Source organism: Lithobates pipiens, unplaced genomic scaffold (genome assembly GCF_037356315.1).
Source record: "Lithobates pipiens isolate NorthernLeopardFrog02 unplaced genomic scaffold, aLitPip1_a1.2 Scaffold_1, whole genome shotgun sequence".
Lineage (NCBI taxonomy): Eukaryota > Metazoa > Chordata > Amphibia > Anura > Ranidae > Lithobates > Lithobates pipiens.
This window is the reverse complement of record NW_027507685.1, coordinates 205,888,436-205,906,512: the sequence shown is the minus strand read 5'-3', so window position 1 is coordinate 205,906,512 and position 18,077 is coordinate 205,888,436. Positions and strand designations below refer to the sequence as shown.

Genomic DNA, 18,077 nt, shown 5'->3' with positions numbered 1-18,077 from the left:
TAGAAATCTCACAAAATTAGTGAAATTCCTCATTTAGACATTTGTTTTCAGAACAAATGAACCCATTAGATTTCGCCACACTTTCCTCCTAACTTTTTATTTCAGTAACTGTGGTCACTAATACACATAGAGAGGTGAATTTTCCCAATGGGGTAAAACACTACAATAAAAACTTGACAGAAGGTCTAACCTTCCTCACTGTATCCAAAACGAAAACAAAAAATGTAGAGATACACCTTCAGGTGCTTTTAATGTGTCAGTGCAATGTATATGTTTATGAAATGTATCATTCATTTTTATAGATTGAGTCAAGCACTGTTGACACTGATTCTATTTTTACATAGAAAGGAACTATATCTAGTTTCCAGCTGCTGCCTGTAGTTGATCACTTTGATACACTGTAAGCTCCACACATTATTTCAGTATTTTTTCTATAACAGACAACTAAAAGTAAAACTTTAATTTTGGATAAGTATTTAATCCTTCTGAGGCTTTTTTGCCACCTGTGTCCCACTGGGGAGATTTAATTTCCTGTCCCATAGCAAAAACAGAAAGTGAGAGGAAATCCTTACAAAGTGAGGGAATGGTGGTTGTCATCCGAACTTGCGTCCCCACTATTTTCCTTGCTATTCCAGTTCGTTTGAGAACTCAAAATGTGGCATTTACTTTCATTCTTTGTGATAATGGTAAACGGGACCAATAAAGAGTGAATCTCCCTAAAGTGGGCACATACATCAATAAAAAATAAAATAAAAAACCTGACAGGTGCTCTTAACCGTCCCCACACTGTCCAAAACAACAAAACAAAAAGTGATAAGATAAGCATACAGAGCATTGCTGTCAGCAAGTCGGTTAACACTGGTAGACTTCCATTGGCAGAATGGAGCGGTGGGGCACAACCACTGTACAGCACTACTAGGCAAAGCACATGAGTGTTAGTATAACCACATAGTGATAAGATTATTTACATTAGGTGAATCACTTTCACATGTATGTCTAAAGATTATAGTATTTATGTATTCTAAACAGTATAGTCTGTCCAAAAATAATCAACAAAAAAGTCATAGGCGTTTTGTAGAGAGGATGCAATTACAATATGGTCACTAAATCAGGTCCACAGGATTGAAGTCTCCCTCCCCTGTTGCCCGGACCTGGAACGGCTTTGAAATGTACTCTCTGGAAGGGAAAGATAAGGGAATGATTCTTTGTTAGTGGAAAAAGAAATCTCACTTCACACAAGGGATATGATTTCATTATTTTCTTCTCTGGCAACAAGAACATTCCCTCCTCCCCTTCCCTGCATCTGAGCGGCCTCTCCCTCTCTTGGACTCAAACTTTCCAGCAAACCCAGGGAACCTAAAGCCTTTTTAGGAGATTTAGATCTGGGAGGGAGCAGAGCCCAGGGAAGGTTTGCAGCAATGGCATGGATCCAAATGGAATAATCTGTACATCCAAGTGACAATCAGAGCCACGTTGTACTACATAGTTACACTGAACTTACTAAGAGCTATTCCAGCAAGAAGACGGGAAAGAAATTGGCCCTCTTCTGCTTGTTGGCAAGGGTGCCCTTCTCAGAGCTTCCACCAATTAACTATTTTAGCAGAGCAGCCACGCAGCTCCAAATTTACCACTGCATGGGGCTGCTTGGCTTTCTCTTGCTCCCTGGAGAAAGAGACATTTTACTATGGGCAGGCAGATACAGTCCACATTGAAAATCTGTGGGTTTCCACAAGTGGGTTGTGACTTCTGAAGAAAGCAGTATTGCTGAGCTCTAATGTCCTAAAAAGCTACCCAACATTTCTGTTAAAACAGCTGATCAGTGAAACTCCAGGAAAGATACCTTTCTAAAAATGACTGTTCCTCTCTATGGAGCGTGCTCTGGGCATAGTGACGTCAGGAACAGTCCATTTTCAAGAACATGGGAGCTCCAGGTTGCCGGACCAGTCTTTTGCGGGGAGGATCAGGTAAGTATATCTCTGCTCTTTTCTCTTTTCCCTAGAATGAAACAAGCAGTTTACCCATGCAGTGCAAATAAAGCCCCACTGCACAGGAAAAAAAATGTGCCCAGAATGCAGCTTTAAATGCTGCTTTCAAAATTCAACCGAGGTAGTCGTACTTAAAGTGGTTGTAAACCCTAATGCCGCGTACACACGAGCAGACTGTATGGCGTACTTAGTCCGTCATACAATCCGACGGACAGTCCGTCATACTTTCGACTGAACGGACTTGACCACACACGGATGCACAAACAGTCCGTCGAAAGCTTGCGCGATGACGTGTACAGCACGTACGACGGGACTAGAAATAGGAAGTCCAATACACAGCAAAGCACCCTTCCGCCGTGTAAATCCTTTCTGAGCATGCGCCATTCTTAGTCCGTCGAACTAGCCTACTGACGAGCGGATTGTCCGCTGAAACCAAAGTACGACGGACAGAATTTCGAAAAATCCGAAATACTTAGTACGCCAGACTGCACGCTGAAAAAGTCCGCTGAAGCCCACACACGAGCGGACTGTCCACTGAAATGTGTTTCGACGGACTAAGTACGCCATACAGTCCGCCCGTGTGTATGCGGCATTACAGACCACTTTGACCTACAGGTAAGCCTAGATTAAGGCTTACCTGTAGGTCCAAGAAATATCTCCTAAACCTACACGGTTTAGGAGATATTTGCAAAAAGATAGGCACCGCTGTCTACGGTGCAACCCATTAGGGTTTACTTCCTCTTTAAAGTGATTGTAAGGTTAAACATTTTTTATTTTTTGAAAATATTTTTTATTGAAAGGCTTGAATGATACAGAAAAATAACAGACAATCGATTAGCAATCACAGATAGTAATGTATCGATTTATAGTCTACAGGCAAACATTTTTTTAAAAGTGAAGTACTATATGGGGTTATTTATTTATTTTTTATTTATACTTTCCTCGGTGGATGCAGCATGGGTCCGATGCTGCACCTGTCCCCCGGCGCCTCTGCACTGAGAACCAAACAATCGAACACCGCAGATTGCTTGGTTCTTACAGTTCCCCCAGCAGAGAACTCCTGACTGTCAGTCACAGCTCTTTGCTCTGCCCCCTCCTCGCTTACTGGAGTGCTGAGTTGTAGAGGGGCTGGGGTGGCCGGCTTAGTCTCTTAGCGGCTCGCTGAGAGGCTGAGCCGGGTGTCAGTCCAGGCACCTGGTGGATCCAGAATTTATTGTCGTGATGACGTGATGCTCGGACTGACTTCTGTGATGTTGGCAGAGAGCGGACGCTCTCTGTTGAAAAGGGGTCACTGGAGTGCAAAATGAATTGCACTTCTGTGACCCATAGGAGAAGTACTGCCCAACGAGCTTTGGCTATACTTTGTTAAAATTAAAAAAAGAGGTTTATACTTGCCTGCTCTGTGCAATAGTTTTGCACACAGCAGCCCCTTGCCACCTCTTCTGAGGTCCCCTGCCGGTGTTCTGTCAAAATCTGTCCCCCCATCGGATAGTGTCCACCCCGTACTGCGCAGGCGCAGCTCTTGTGCATTGCGGAGGAGAAGCAGACTCCGAAGATGAACGGTGCCTGCGCACTGAGTCCAGGTTCAAGCCCCACCATCCAAGTGGACATACGGTAGCACTTAATAGGGCCCCTCTCGGGCTCGCCGCGCTTCGGGCACGGCCTCGCTTCGCTTGGCTATTTTTTATTCTGAGTCTATGTCCACTTGTATGATGAGGCTTGAACCTGAACGCAAGCGCAGTAGTTCATAGTTGAATCTGAGCATGTGTGAGTTGTGGCATGTCAGAATTGGATACACACGATTGGAATTTCCGATAGAAAGCTTTTCTGTCGGGGAAAATTGAGAACATGCTATCAATTTTTGGCTGGTGGAAATTCGGACAGCTAAATTCCTATGGAGCATACACACAGTCGCATTTTCCAATGAAAGGCTCTCATCTGTCTTTTTCTGGCTGGAATTCCGATCGTGTGTACGCGGCATTAGGCTGTAACTACATATTAACCAAATGCAAAGGACAGTATTCCTCAAAATGGTCAGCAGGTGGGTTGCATGTTCTTTAGCCGCTGTAGGATATGCAGTCATTGGTGGTGAGCTGGTGTTGTGTTTGAATGGAGATCCCAGAGTTCATGCATAGTGGAGCTTTAGACAAGCAGCTGTGTGGCACAGAGAACATATAGCCAAGATCTCATTGTAACGGGAACAGGAGAGTATAAGACTGGAAAATAATATGTAACTGCACTAAAATTTCTAGTAAATTACATTAAGAAAAACTGGGGGCACATTTTTTTTTAAATGTACCCCCAGGAGCTTGTAGCCACAATTGGTAGTCTGCACCGCCTATGAGTGTATTATGGCAGACTTGCATGTCAGAACAATACCCTCCATCAATGTGCTGACAGTGTTTAAACTGGTCATGGGAGATTCCATGCCAAACCCCAAAGGGAATGGTTTTTTTTTTTGGGGGGGGGGGGGGTTTTATCTCTTCTGCAAACCCCAGTCATTCAGAACGGTTTACTAGAATATTTTCCAGACTGACTTCCTGATTTAACAACCCTTCTTAAATTTTATATAATGTATATATTTTACCGTATACATTTATTTTTTTTAGTAAAAGGAACTGATTCTTTTTCGGATATACATGAGATTGGGATGTTTTAAAGTGTTTGTAAACCCCAACAACAAATTTATTTTGGTTGCTTCCCTTTTGCCAGTTAAATATACAATTGGAAGAGATTTGTGATATCTGTTCAATAAGTGCACAAAATACCTGTTGATACTACCATACATGTGTGGCCTCTACCTGTGCTGCATTACAATAGGTTCAAATTAGAATCAAGTTATCTCTCTGACTACAGAACACTTCCTCTATAATATGTAGTGCAAAGTAGTTTTGCCTTTCGTAAATAACCCCCATAGTGTCCAGTGTCCTGAAGAGTTTAGTCTATTTAATTCCCAGTGAAAATCTTTGCTTGGACTTTTTCACCAAGATTAATCTCCTCTAGTTTGCTACAGGCTCATAGTTCTATAAAAGTTGTGTCCCCCTTATTTGTACATAGTTTTTGAGTTTCCCCCTCAATTCTATAATCCCATTCCAGTTATCCAAAAAAACTGTGACTGTGATTGTTACATAGTTATATAGTAGGTGAGGTTGAAAAAAGACACAAATCCATCAAGTCCAACCTATGTGTGTGATTATGTGTCAGTATTACATTGTATATCCCTGTATATTGTGGTCGTTCAGGTGCTTATAATAATATAATAAATAAAGAACCCTCTACATAGAGGTTAAACCTCTTTTCTTCTAATTTTGATGAGCGGCCACATGTCATGTTAAACTCCCTTCTGTGAACAAGTTTTATCACTATTGTGGAGTCACCAGTAAGGTATTTGTAAATTGAAATCATAAACAAAGGGAAATAATAGATGTGGCGCTATACCTATATGTGGGGGCTACCAATATGTTGGTATATAAAATGTGGACAAAAGTGTGCTATGTTGTGTTAGTCAATTTCACATGTGTGAGAGTATGCAATTCCTACCGTGCTGGTTGGTTTGGGCAAAGGTATGTGTAATATATATTTTCCAGCGTGCTGGTTCAAAAAACCCAAAATTATGAAAAACCAAAAAATAAACAAAAAATATACAAAAAATATCCAAAAATAATAAACACAAAATACACAACAGTTGCAACAGATCACGGTATGGCAAATCCTGTGACTTTCTTGTGCTATACTTATCTCTATAGCAATATGCAATTACTAAAGTGCAAGTGCAAATAAATTCATATAAAACTGAAAGTTAGGACTAGGTGTGATACCTGGTAAAAAGACCGTGAAAAAAATATACTAGGGTGCCAAAATATGAAATATCACAGTGGTAGCATGAACTGGTATTTAGTCTGCTAGTGATGCTATATAGAAATTAATATAAAATTAATATAAAACCTAGATACCATACACTTAAAGCATGAATGTAATAAAATAATAAGATAATATAATGCAAAAGATTAAAATAAAATAAAGATAGGAATATGCAAAAAACGTGCAAAAATTGTGCAAAAGATGTGCAAAAAAATGCAGGTAAATTGTAAACATTGGACGTGATGGAGCAAGTCTCTATTAGGTGGCGGAAAAATCCGCAGGTGCAAAAAGGAGGGGAGTGATGTTTTTCAACCGTGTTCTTCACATTCGGTGTCTTAAAAGGGTATTAAACTATTATGCTCTCACCGGAAGGAGGACCCCATCCGGGGTGGATCAACTTTCACAATATTAGCTATTGTGCGGCTCTCTGGCTTCCTTCAGCTGTAAAGGTTAGGGATCCCTCGTTCCTCCGTGAGTGCAATATGCCACGTTTATATAGAGTAGAGAAGAGGCACATCCATAGTGTGATACCGTTTTAAAAAATTTTTATTGCAGCAAATGGGTAAAAATACTCACAAACAAGTAGTTTAAAAGTGCGGTAGTGTGTACAGCTTTAAAATTCCCGCTCTGCAATCTCCGTCTGAGCTCGAGGTGTACGCTGCCTGGCCACGCCCTACGCGTTTCGTCACACGGACGTCATCTGGAGCGTCCAGATCCAGATGACGTCCGTGGGACGAAACGCGTAGGGCGTGGCCAGGCAGCGTACACCTCGAGCTCAGACGGAGATTGCAGAGCGGGAATTTTAAAGCTGTACACACTACCGCACTTTTAAACTACTTGTTTGTGAGTATTTTTACCTATTTGCTGCAATAAAAAATTTTTTAAACGGTATCACACTATGGATGTGCCTCTTCTCTACTCTATATAAACGTGGCATATTGCACTCACGGAGGAACGAGGGATCCCTAACCTTTACAGCTGAAGGAAGCCAGAGAGCCGCACAATAGCTAATATTGTGAAAGTTGATCCACCCCGGATGGGGTCCTCCTTCCGGTGAGAGCATAATAGTTTAATACCCTTTTAACCACTTTCAGACCGGACCATTTTGCTGGTAAATGACCAGAGGTCTTTTTACACTTTGGCACTGCGCTGCTTTAACTGGTAATTGCGCGGTCATGCAATGTTGTACCCAAACAAAATTTGCGTCCTTTTCTTCCCACAAATAGAGCTTTCTTTTGATGGTATTTGATTGCCTCTGCGATTTTTATTTTTTGCGATATAAACGTAAAAAGACCGCAAATTTTGAAAAAAAATGATATTTTCTACTTTTTGTTATTAGAAAAATCCAATAAACTCAATTTTAGTCATACATTTAGGCCAAAATGTATTCAGCCACATGTCTTTGGTAAAAAAAAAGTCAATAATTGTATATTTATTGGTTTGCGCAAAAGTTGTCACATCTACAAACTAAGGTACGTTTTCTGGAATTTACGCAGCTTTTAGTTTACGACTGTCTATCTCATTTCTTGAGGTGCTAAAATGACAGGGCAGTACAAAACCCCCCCAAATGACCCCATTTTGGAAAGTAGACCCCCTAAGGAAATTGATAAGAGGCATGTTGAGCCCATTGAATATTTTATTTTTTTGCCTCAAGCGATTGAATAATGACAAAAAAAAAATTTTTTTTTTTTTTTTTACACAAAGTTGTCACTAAATGATATATTGCTCACACATGCTATGGGCGTATGTGAAATGACACCCCAAAATAAATTCTGCTGCTTCTCCTGAGTACGGGGATACCACATATGTGGGACTTTTTGGGAGCCTAGCCGCGTACAGGGCCCCGAAAACCAAGCACCGCCTTCAGGCTTTCTAAGGGCGTAAATTTTTGATTTCACGCCTCACTACCTATTACAGTTTTGAAGGCCATAAAATGCCAAGATGGCACAAAACCCCCACAAATGACCCCATTTTAGAAAGTAGACACCCCAAGCTATTTGCTGAGAGGCATGTTGAGTCCATGGAATATTTTATATTTTGCCACAAGTTGCGGGAAAATTACAAACTTTTTTTTTTTTTTTTTTTTTTTCACAAAGTTGTCACTAAATGATATATTGCTCATGCATGCCATGGGCATATGTGAAATGACACCCCAAAATAAATTCTGCTGCTTCTCCTGAGTACGGGGATACCACATATGTGGGACTTTTTGGGAGCCTAGCCGCGTACGGGGCCCCGAAAACCAAGCACCGCCTTCAGGCTTTCTAAGGGCGTAATTTTTTGAGTTCACTTCTCACTACCTATTACAGTTTTGAAGGCCATAAAATGCCAAGATGGCACAAAACCCCCACAAATGACCCCATTTTAGAAAGTAGACACCCCAAGCTATTTGCTGAGAGGCATGTTGAGTCCATGGAATATTTTATATTTTGCCACAAGTTGCGGGAAAATTACAAACTTTTTTTTTTTTTTCACAAAGTTGTCACTAAATGATATATTGCTCACGCATGCCATGGGCATATGTGAAATGACACCCCAAAATAAATTCTGCTGCTTCTCCTGAGTACGGGGATACCACATATGTGGGACTTTTTGGGAGCCTAGCCGCGTACGGGGCCCCAAAAACCAAGCACCGCCTTCAGGCTTTCTAAGGGCGTTACAGTTTTGAAGGCCATAAAATGCCAAGATGGCACAAACCCCCCCCCCCCAAATGACCCCATTTTAGAAAGTAGACACCCCTAAATTTAGGGGTACACTAGTGAGACTAGGTAATAAATGGCGGGTGCCCTGAAACTATAAAAAAATAACTAACCAACCAGCGTCACCTGTAACAGTTATATGGTGATCACTGGTGAAAGGGTTAACTAGGGGGCAATCAGGGGGCTTTATGCGGTAGTATATGGGGGTCCCTGGCGCTATAAAAAGCTGCGGCGAACCTAAATACCTACCTGCCTAACTAGCGTCACCTGTGACACTAATACAGCGATCAGAAAAACGATCGCTTATTAGGCTGGGTTCACACTGGAGCGATGCGGGAACGCCACGAATGCGCGGCGGGTTCCCGTATCGCATGCCTCCCGGCGGCAGTTCACACTGCCCTATGCGAACTGCTGGGAGTGTCAGTGAAATGTTAATGACACCCCCAGATCAGTTCGCATATCGCAGTGCGATCTGCAAACTTGGATCGCATGGTGTGAACACCCATGCGATCCGATTCTGCTGCGGACCAAAAAAAGGGTCCCGTGCGAGTTTGCGGCGGGTGCGGCGGGTGCGACACGAATTCAGCCATACTATCTGTATAGCTGAACTCGAATCGCACAGAGATCGGATGTGATTTGCACTGCAGTGCGGTGCGAATCACATCCGTTCTCATAAACCGCTGCAATGTGAACCCAGCCTTAGTGACACTGGCGACGGGGGGTGATCACGGGGTTAAACCTTTATTGGGGGGGTTAGGGGGGTACCTTAGAACTAAAGGGGGCTAACCCTAACTGCCCTAACAGTTATTAGTCACAAATGACACCTGCCGGGTGATCAGGGGGTTAAACCTTTATTAGGTAATAAATGGCGGGTGCCCTGAAACTATAAAAAAATAACTAACCAACCAGCGTCACCTGTAACAGTTATATGGTGATCACTGGTGAAAGGGTTAACTAGGGGGCAATCAGGGGGCTTTATGCGGTAGTATATGGGGGTCCCTAGCGCTATAAAAAGCTGCGGCGAACCTAAATACCTACCTGCCTAACTAGCGTCACCTGTGACACTAATACGGCGATCAGAAAAATGATCGCTTATTAGGCTGGGTTCACACTGGAGCGATGCGGAAACGCCGCGAATCCGCGGCGGGTTCCCGCATCGCATGCCTCCCGGCGGCAGTTCACACTGCCCTATGCGAACTGCTGGGAGTGTCAGTGAAATGTTACTGACACCCCCAGATCAGTTCGCATATCGCAGTGCGATCTGCAAACTCGGATCCCATGGTGTGAACACCCATGCGATCCGATTCTGCTGCGGGCCAAAAAAAGGGTCCCGTGCGAATTTGCGGCGGGTGCGGCGGGTGTGGCGGGTGCGGCGGGTGCGGCGAATGGCTGAACTCGAATCGCACAGAGATCGGATGTGATTTGCACTGCAGTGCGGTGCGAATCACATTCGTTCTCATAAACCGCTGCAATGTGAACCCAGCCTTAGTGACACTGGCGACGGGGGGTGATCACGGGGTTAAACCTTTATTGGGGGGGTTAGGGGGGTACATTAGAACTAAAGGGGGCTAACCCTAACTGCCCTAACAGTTATTACAGTCACAAATGACACCAATGCAAAAAAAAAAAATAAAAAAAAAAAAATGACATTGGTGTCACTGTGACTGGGGGGCAGGGGTAATTGGGGGGGTGATCGGGGGGTAAAGGGGGGGTGTGAGTGTGCCTGGCATGTTCTACTGTGTGTGGGATGTGTTGGTGCAACTCACTGATCCGCTCTCCTCCGTGTCGGAACGAAAAATACCGACACGGAGGAGAGAATACATCACTTCCTCTCCTGTGTTTACATTACAGGAGAGGAAGTGATGTCACCGGGGATTTCCATTCGTCGGGAGCGATCGCGAGGGGGTGGCCATGAATGAATGGCCGTCCCCTCGTCCGGGATCGCTCCCGAACGAAAACCGACCGCCGCAGGCACCGGGCGGGGGCCCGATCGGGCCCCCGACCCGCGGGAGGCAAAGCACGTACATGTACGTGCTTATGCCTGCCCGTGCCATTCTGCCGACGTACATCGGCGTGAGGCGGTCGGCAAGTGGTTAAGCCACCGAATGTGAAGAACACGGTTGAAAAACATCACTCCCCTCCTTTTTGCACCTGCGGATTTTTCCGCCACCTAATAGAGACTTGCTCCATCACGTCCAATGTTTACAATTTACCTGCATTTTTTTGTACATCTTTTGCACAATTTTTGCACGTTTTTTGCATATTCCTATCTTTATTTTATTTTAATCTTTTGCATTATATTATCTTATTATTTTATTACATTCATGCTTTAAGTGTATGGTATCTAGGTTTTATATTAATTTTATATTAATTTCTATATAGCATCACTAGCAGACTAAATACCAGTTCATGCTACCACTGTGATATTTCATATTTTGGCACCCTAGTATATTTTTTTCACGGTCTTTTTACCAGGTATCACACCTAGTCCTAACTTTCAGTTTTATATGAATTTATTTGCACTTGCACTTTAGTAATTGCATATTGCTATAGAGATAAGTATAGCACAAGAAAGTCACAGGATTTGCCATACCGTGATCTGTTGCAACTGTTGTGTATTTTGTGTTTATTATTTTTGGATATTTTTTGTACATTTTTTGTTTATTTTTTGGTTTTTCATAATTTTGGGTTTTTTGAACCAGCACGCTGGAAAATATATATTACACATACCTTTGCCCAAACCAACCAGCACGGTAGGAATTGCATACTCTCACACATGTGAAATTGACTAACACAACATAACACACTTTTGTCCACATTTTATATACCAACATATTGGTAGCCCCCACATATAGGTATAGCGCCACATCTATTATTTCCCTTTGTTTCTGTACCTTTCCACCCTCGGGTGGAAATCAATAGAGGCTGCTCTTACCTTTCTACTTTCCTATTTACTCATATATTCACTCTTAAGGCTCCATAGCGCAACCCACCCCCCATTTATTCATTAAATTGAAATCATATCCCCTCTCAAGTGTCTCTTCTCCATAGAGAATAAGTTCAGTGTTTCACAACCTTTCCTCATAACTAATATCCTCCAGACCTTTTATTAGCTTTGTTGCCCTTCTTTGTACTCGCTCCATTTCTAGTACATCCTTCCTGAGGACTGGTGCCCAGAACTGGACAGCATATAGGTGCGACTGGACCAGAGTCTTGTAGAGCGGGAGAATTATCGTTTTTATGTCTGGAGTTGATACCCTTTTTAATACATGCCAATATTCTGTTTGTTTTGTTAACAGCAGCTTAGCATTGCATGCCATTGCTGAGCCTATCATCTACTAGGACCCCCAGGTTCTTTTCCATCCTAGATTCCCCCAGAGGTTCCCCCCCCCCCCCCCCCCCAGTGTATAGATTTTCTTTTTTCTACATTAAACCTCATTTACCATGTAGTTGCCCATCCCATTAATTTATTCAGATCTTTTTGCAAGGTTTCCTGTGAAGAAGTTATTGCCCTGCTTAGCTTAGTATAGTCCGCAAATACAGAGATTGAACCATCTACTCCCATACTCCCAGGTCATTTCTGAACAAATTAAATAGGGTGACCCTACTTCCCACCCCTGACCAATCCAAGTATTCCCCATTTATCACCACCCTCTGAACTCAGCCTTGTAGCCAGCTTTCAATCCATGTACTCACCCTATGGTCCATGCCAACGGACCTTATTTTGTACAGTAAATGTTTGATGAACTGTGTCAAATGCTTTTGCAGAATCCAGATACACCACATCTACAGGCCTTCCTTTATCTAGATGGCAACTCCTTTATCATAGAAGGTTAATAGATTGGTTTGGCAAGAACCATTCTTCATGAATCCATGATTACTGCTAATGATATTGTTTTCATTACTAAAAACTTGTATATAGTCCCTTATCCCCCCCCCCCCCCCAAGAGTTTGCACACTATTGATTGTTAGGCTAACTGGTCTAATTCCCAGGGAGGAATTTGGGGCCCTTTTTAAATATTGGTGCTACATTGGCTTTTCTCCAATAACCGGGTACCATTCCAGTCTGTAGATGTTCAGTAAAAATTAGGAACAATGGTCTGGCAATTACTTTACTGAGTTCCTTAAGTACCATTGGGTGCAAGCCATCTATCTGGTCCCGGTTATTTATTAATGTTAAGCTTCCCAAGTCTAATTTTAATTCTGTCCCCTCCTAACCATGGAGGTGCTTCCTGTAATGTGCCATGAGGATAAACACTGCAGTTTTGGTTACTGAAGCCCCCCGATTCCCTCGTAAAGACTGAGGAGAATAATAAATTCAATACCTTCGCCATCTCCCCATCCTTTGTAACCAGATGTCCTTCCTCATTCTTTATGGGGCCAATATGGTCTGTCCTCCCTTTTTTTTACTGTTTACATACTCGTGGCTGGCTGTGGGGCAGCTACTAGTTAAAAGGACTCTGGGCAATCTACTAAACTGTTTCTTAAGGGGGTAGCGCTACACATTAATGAGTTTTATAGTCAACCTCTATGATTATAATCTTGAACCTGAATATACTTCCTGATGAGCAAATATGCATGATCAGAGCTTAGATCTTAAAACACTAATAGCTGTGTACTCGTTTGATCTGAACGACTATGTAGTAAAGCCATAATCATCATGCCAACCCAGGAGCAATCCCTTTTAAATACAAAAAAATAGCCTGTACAGCTGCCATTTTTCTATCTTTGCATGTTTACCCTACAAGAGATAGTCGACATTTGTGATCCTAGGCATAAATAGTAATGCCTTGAGTACCCATTAGAAAGAGTTTTGGTAAGATAAAGTGGTTCTAAAGGTAATAAGATGAGACCAGGTAAGTATATACAAAAAAAAAGATTTACAACCACTTTAAACCGAAAAACAAAAATTTGCCATATTGTAGCTTAAAAATTCCTAGATATGGTGGCTGTATTTTTTTTTTAGTTTTTCTTTTTTCTTTTTTAAGCTTTTTTTTTTTTTCTTTTTTTTCACCTGGTGATCTTGCCAGTAAGTCTGTTATTTATTATTATTATTATTATTATACAGGATTTACTGTATATAGTGCCAACAGTTTGCTCAGTGCCTTACAAAATAAAGGGGGACAGAACAATTAAAATACTCAATACAGAAGGAATAGGAGGTCCCTGCTCATGGAGCTTACAATCTAAAGAAAGAGGGAGGTGGTACAAATGGTAATGGCTGCTGGGGATTATCTGATGGAGGTGACTCAAGTACAGTTCTTAGGTGAAGGTGAGCTAGGCTTTCCTGAATACATTTGTTTTCAAAGATTGCCTAAAGGCAGACAGGGTGGGGACGGACAGGTCAGACTGGGGTAGGAAGTTCCAGAGGATGGGATAGGTTCTGGAGAAGTCCTGGAGGCAAACAAGGAAGGTAACAAGGGATCTAGAGAGCAAGATGTCTTGGAAGAAGTGGAGAGGACAATTTGGACAATATCTGCAGATGAGGCTGGTGATGTAGCTGGGGACAGTGTTGTAGATGGCTTTGTACACTGTGGTTAATATTTTTAATTTGATATGTTGGGATAGTGGAAGCCATTGAAGGGATTCGCAGAGAGAAGCAGCAGTCTTGGATTGTTTAGTAAGGTGCCTTAGTCTAGCAGCAGCATTCACAATAGATGGAAGGGTGGGGGGGGGGGGGGGGGTAGCCTGTGTAAAGTTAGGCCAGTGAGGAGGGCATTGCAGTAATCGAGGCAGGATATAACCAAGTCATGGATAAGTTGTTTTGTTGTGCCGTTAATCAAGCAGAGGCAAATTCTGAAAGTTTTGCGGAGGTTGGGGTGGCAAGAGTTAGCCAGTGATTTTTCAACTCCATTCTTAACAGACCAAGCTGTCCAGCAAATGACGGGTGCTTCCAGTGGTAAAGGCTAAAAAGTAAACTGATGCAGGCAGCACGTGTAAGAACTTATAAGTTGCAATATAGAACATTTTTGTTTTGGGGTTTAATACCATTTTAAATGCTTTTCCTTTTTTTTTTTTATTCTATATTTTATTTGAAGCAGTTTTATACAAACAAACACAATTCAATTGCATGCGCGTCATAAAATGCAACATAGCACAGTTTGGTTCTATTTTAAGTAGTTATACAAAATCTTTAAAGTCACCATTCTTATTTTATATAATTCTGTCATCCTAGCTATTCACAAAAAGAAAAAAGAAAAAAATTAAATGCTAAAAAACTAAATGCTTTCTAACCAGTTAAGACATACAGTACATTGTATACATAAATGCTGCATATTTTGGGTCATGTCACACCAGCAAAACAGCTTCAGGATCAAGTGCAACTGCCACTTTCTGTCATGGAAGCCCAGTGACCAAAACCACACCTTGTCAGCTAGTATCCCAGTTACTCTTTAAAACACCAGTATAATTAGAGCTATCATTTCAGTAAGTGGGTTACCCCCCAGCATTAAATATCCCACCAAGTAAGTACAGTAATGTTTATGAGCTCTTGGTGAAGAACTAATATTGTCATTGCCCTAGGCTAGAGTTCTCGCTCCCAGTCTTGGGGAACACCCCTGTTTGTGCTGCTGCTTAGTAACAGACCATTACAGAGCTGAGATCTGTAGGGGGGAGCCGTGCAGAGCGTAATACAGCTACTGAATTCTGGGAAGGATTCTCCACTGGCAGAGCTATTTTTATAATGACCCTGATTAAAGTTCTGATATATTTTGCAGCAGCAGAGCTTTTCAGTATGAATGCTTGAAATACAGAAAAAGAGAAAAAATAACATGGGCTTACTCTTCTTTCCACTCCAGTTTTATCCACATTTAGAACTATGTCCAAACCAGCAATTTCTTCTTCTACGTTAGTGTACAGTATATCTGAGTCAGCCAGCAGGGAAAACGTTAAACAGCTGTTGCTAAACAGCCCTGCCCAATGTTGAACATCTAACAGAGCCGGTATTCATATATAATACAGCGATGCAAAAACATAGCAACAGAGGTCTGGACGAATGGAAATAAATGAGTAATGTTCCAGTATGTTCACAAATGTGCCACAATTTTGGCATATACAAATATTACTCTATAGAGCATGATGCTGGCAAGCTGCCCCTTACCTCTATCATAGCTCCCAACTGTCCCTGATTTTGAGGGACTGCCCCTGATTTGGAGCAATGTCCCTCTGTCCCTCATTTTGGTCTGGTCCATATAGTTGTATAGAAAATTAACTTTTTGTCTTTCAAAAAGCGTTTCCCAGTGCTAAACCTTTCATCCAAATTCTAAATTGCTGCATTTGTAAATTTTAAAGGCCAATATAAAGGAATAGTAGTGGTAAAAAAAAAAAAAAAGTCTTTGTAGATTTAAACTTTTTTTTTCTTGGTTAATTCTCCTTTAAGGGGGTGTGGCAGCAGGCGTGTCCTTTGCCTACATACATTTGCCAGTAGGTGTCCCTCATTCCCATCTCAAGATGTTGGGAGGTATGCCTCTATAAGTATAGCATTACAGAGTCCTACAGATGGCAGGGTTGCACCCTTCTTATGTATTATTATACAGAGCATGACAGTGGTCAGAGTCTACAACCCTACTACACAGGCATATATGAGTATTACAGTGCTAGGCTCTTCCCACTGTGTATTCTAGTATACTGCCTGACAGTAGCGGGATGATTCTCAAATATATACAACAGAGAGCTCACAGTAATAGACTGGTCAACCTGTACTACAGTACACTAACTGACCATAGCAGGCTAACCCTCCAATGTATAACAGTACAAAGCCTGGCAGCAGCAATATGCCCCTCTAATATATAACAGTACAGAGCCTGACAGCAGCAGGCTGCCTCTCCAATATAGAACAGTATATAGCCTGGCAGCAGCAGGTTGTCCCTCCAATGTTATTGTGTATAATAGTATAAAGCATGACAGTAGTATGTTGTCCCTCCAATGTGTAACAGTATTGAGCCTGACAGTAGCAGTCTGCCCCTACAATATATAAGGGTGCAGAGCCTGATAGTTGTAGGCTGCCCCCTAATAATATATAACAGTACAGAGTTTAGCGGTAGCAGGCAGCCCCTCCAGTATATAACAGTACAAAGCCTGATTGTTGCAGGCTTTTTCTTATATAAAATACAGTACACTGCCTGACAGTAGTCAGCTGCCTCTTCAATTTATAACAATGCAGAGTCTGACCTTTGTAGGCTGCTTCCTACATACCTTACAGTACAGTGCCTGACGCTTTTAAAGGTATCCTGTCACCAAACCCTTTATTTAAGAAAAAAATTATAATCCTCCCATAAGGTTATATGTGCAGCATGAGTGTAGCTAGAGCATTTCATACCCGTGGCTCAAGCATTAGAGGCTTTTTTACGCACAACTTATAGTGCAAGAGCAGAATCCTGCATTTTTACCCCATAGATGTTTTAAATGGGTGCGCGTGCGCCTGAAAAATGTGCACACACAGCTTTTATTTATTATTATTTATTTTTTTCCAAGCATTTTTCAGATGCTAAAGTCTATGGGGCCAAAAACGCAAGTTTGCCCCAAAGAAGCGAATATCATTTTTGAGAATAATACAATTCTAGGAATTGTCTGACAAAACACACTGGATGAGGACTTAGGCTATTTATAATAGGTCTTGTAGGAATAGGGAACATCCCCAATTATCTGGTTGTTTCTGATCTCCTAAGTGCTTCACTAAGCCTTTCATATAGCATAAGGAGTTTTACAACTGGATAAGAAATGCCTGTGAATGAGAGTGTGTGTGTGTGTGTCTCTCTCTATCTCCTATATCCTTTAGGGTGTTACTTTGCTCCCCAGTCGCACGACAAGTCGTACCCCATGTTTTTAAATAACCATTCATATACAGTATGTGCGACCTAAAGTGGCAACGACTTCAAAGTAGTTCATGCACTACTTTGATCCGACTTTCATGTGACTTTTGTGCCATAGACTGCACTGTAAACCACCCAAAGTCGCATGAAAGTTGCATATGAATGTTCTACATATAATAGTTGTGCAACAGTTATCCATTATCACTGGTCAAAGCCAAAATCGCATTCCAAGTCGCACCCATCCAAAGTTGCGTCAAAGTTGCATTAAAGTTAATGGAGTGCTCTTGTCTTTTGATGCTCTAAAAACTAAATGTCAGCTTCCCAACTCTCACCTATTTAGATATCTTCAGTTTAGGCATGCATTTGGTACTCAATTTGGCTTAGTGACCTAGAATCCTTACTCGCGGACAGTGACCTCACTAAAGCATTATCTAATATTTATAGGGATATGCAATTAGTGGGCCTCCCAGCTGTTCCAGAACTACAAGCCCCATGAGGCATAGCAAGATTCTGACAGCCACAAGCATGACCCTAGAGGCAGAGGCATGATGGGACTTGTAGTTTTGCAACAGCTGGAGGTCCGCTAATTGCATATCCCTGCCCTAGATGGTATATGCAGATCAGCTAGACTTGAAATGGTCCTCCATGGATCGGGGAAGAGAAATGACAGAGGGAAGCTCCCATAGTGAAAAACCGTTTGTTTATTAAAATAAAGATGTAAA

The 18,077-nt window shown here is 42.0% G+C and overlaps 2 protein-coding genes across 2 annotated transcripts in view; one reads left to right on the top strand and one right to left on the bottom strand.

The window, feature by feature from the left end:
* Positions 1-18,077, top strand: part of LOC143982295 (calpain-2 catalytic subunit-like) — a 260,340-nt gene that overhangs the window by 83,283 nt on the left and 158,980 nt on the right. The gene's annotated exons all lie outside the window — the stretch shown is intronic.
* EHD2 (EH domain containing 2) overlaps positions 1-18,077 on the bottom strand; it is an 85,456-nt gene that overhangs the window by 51,641 nt on the left and 15,738 nt on the right. The gene's annotated exons all lie outside the window — the stretch shown is intronic.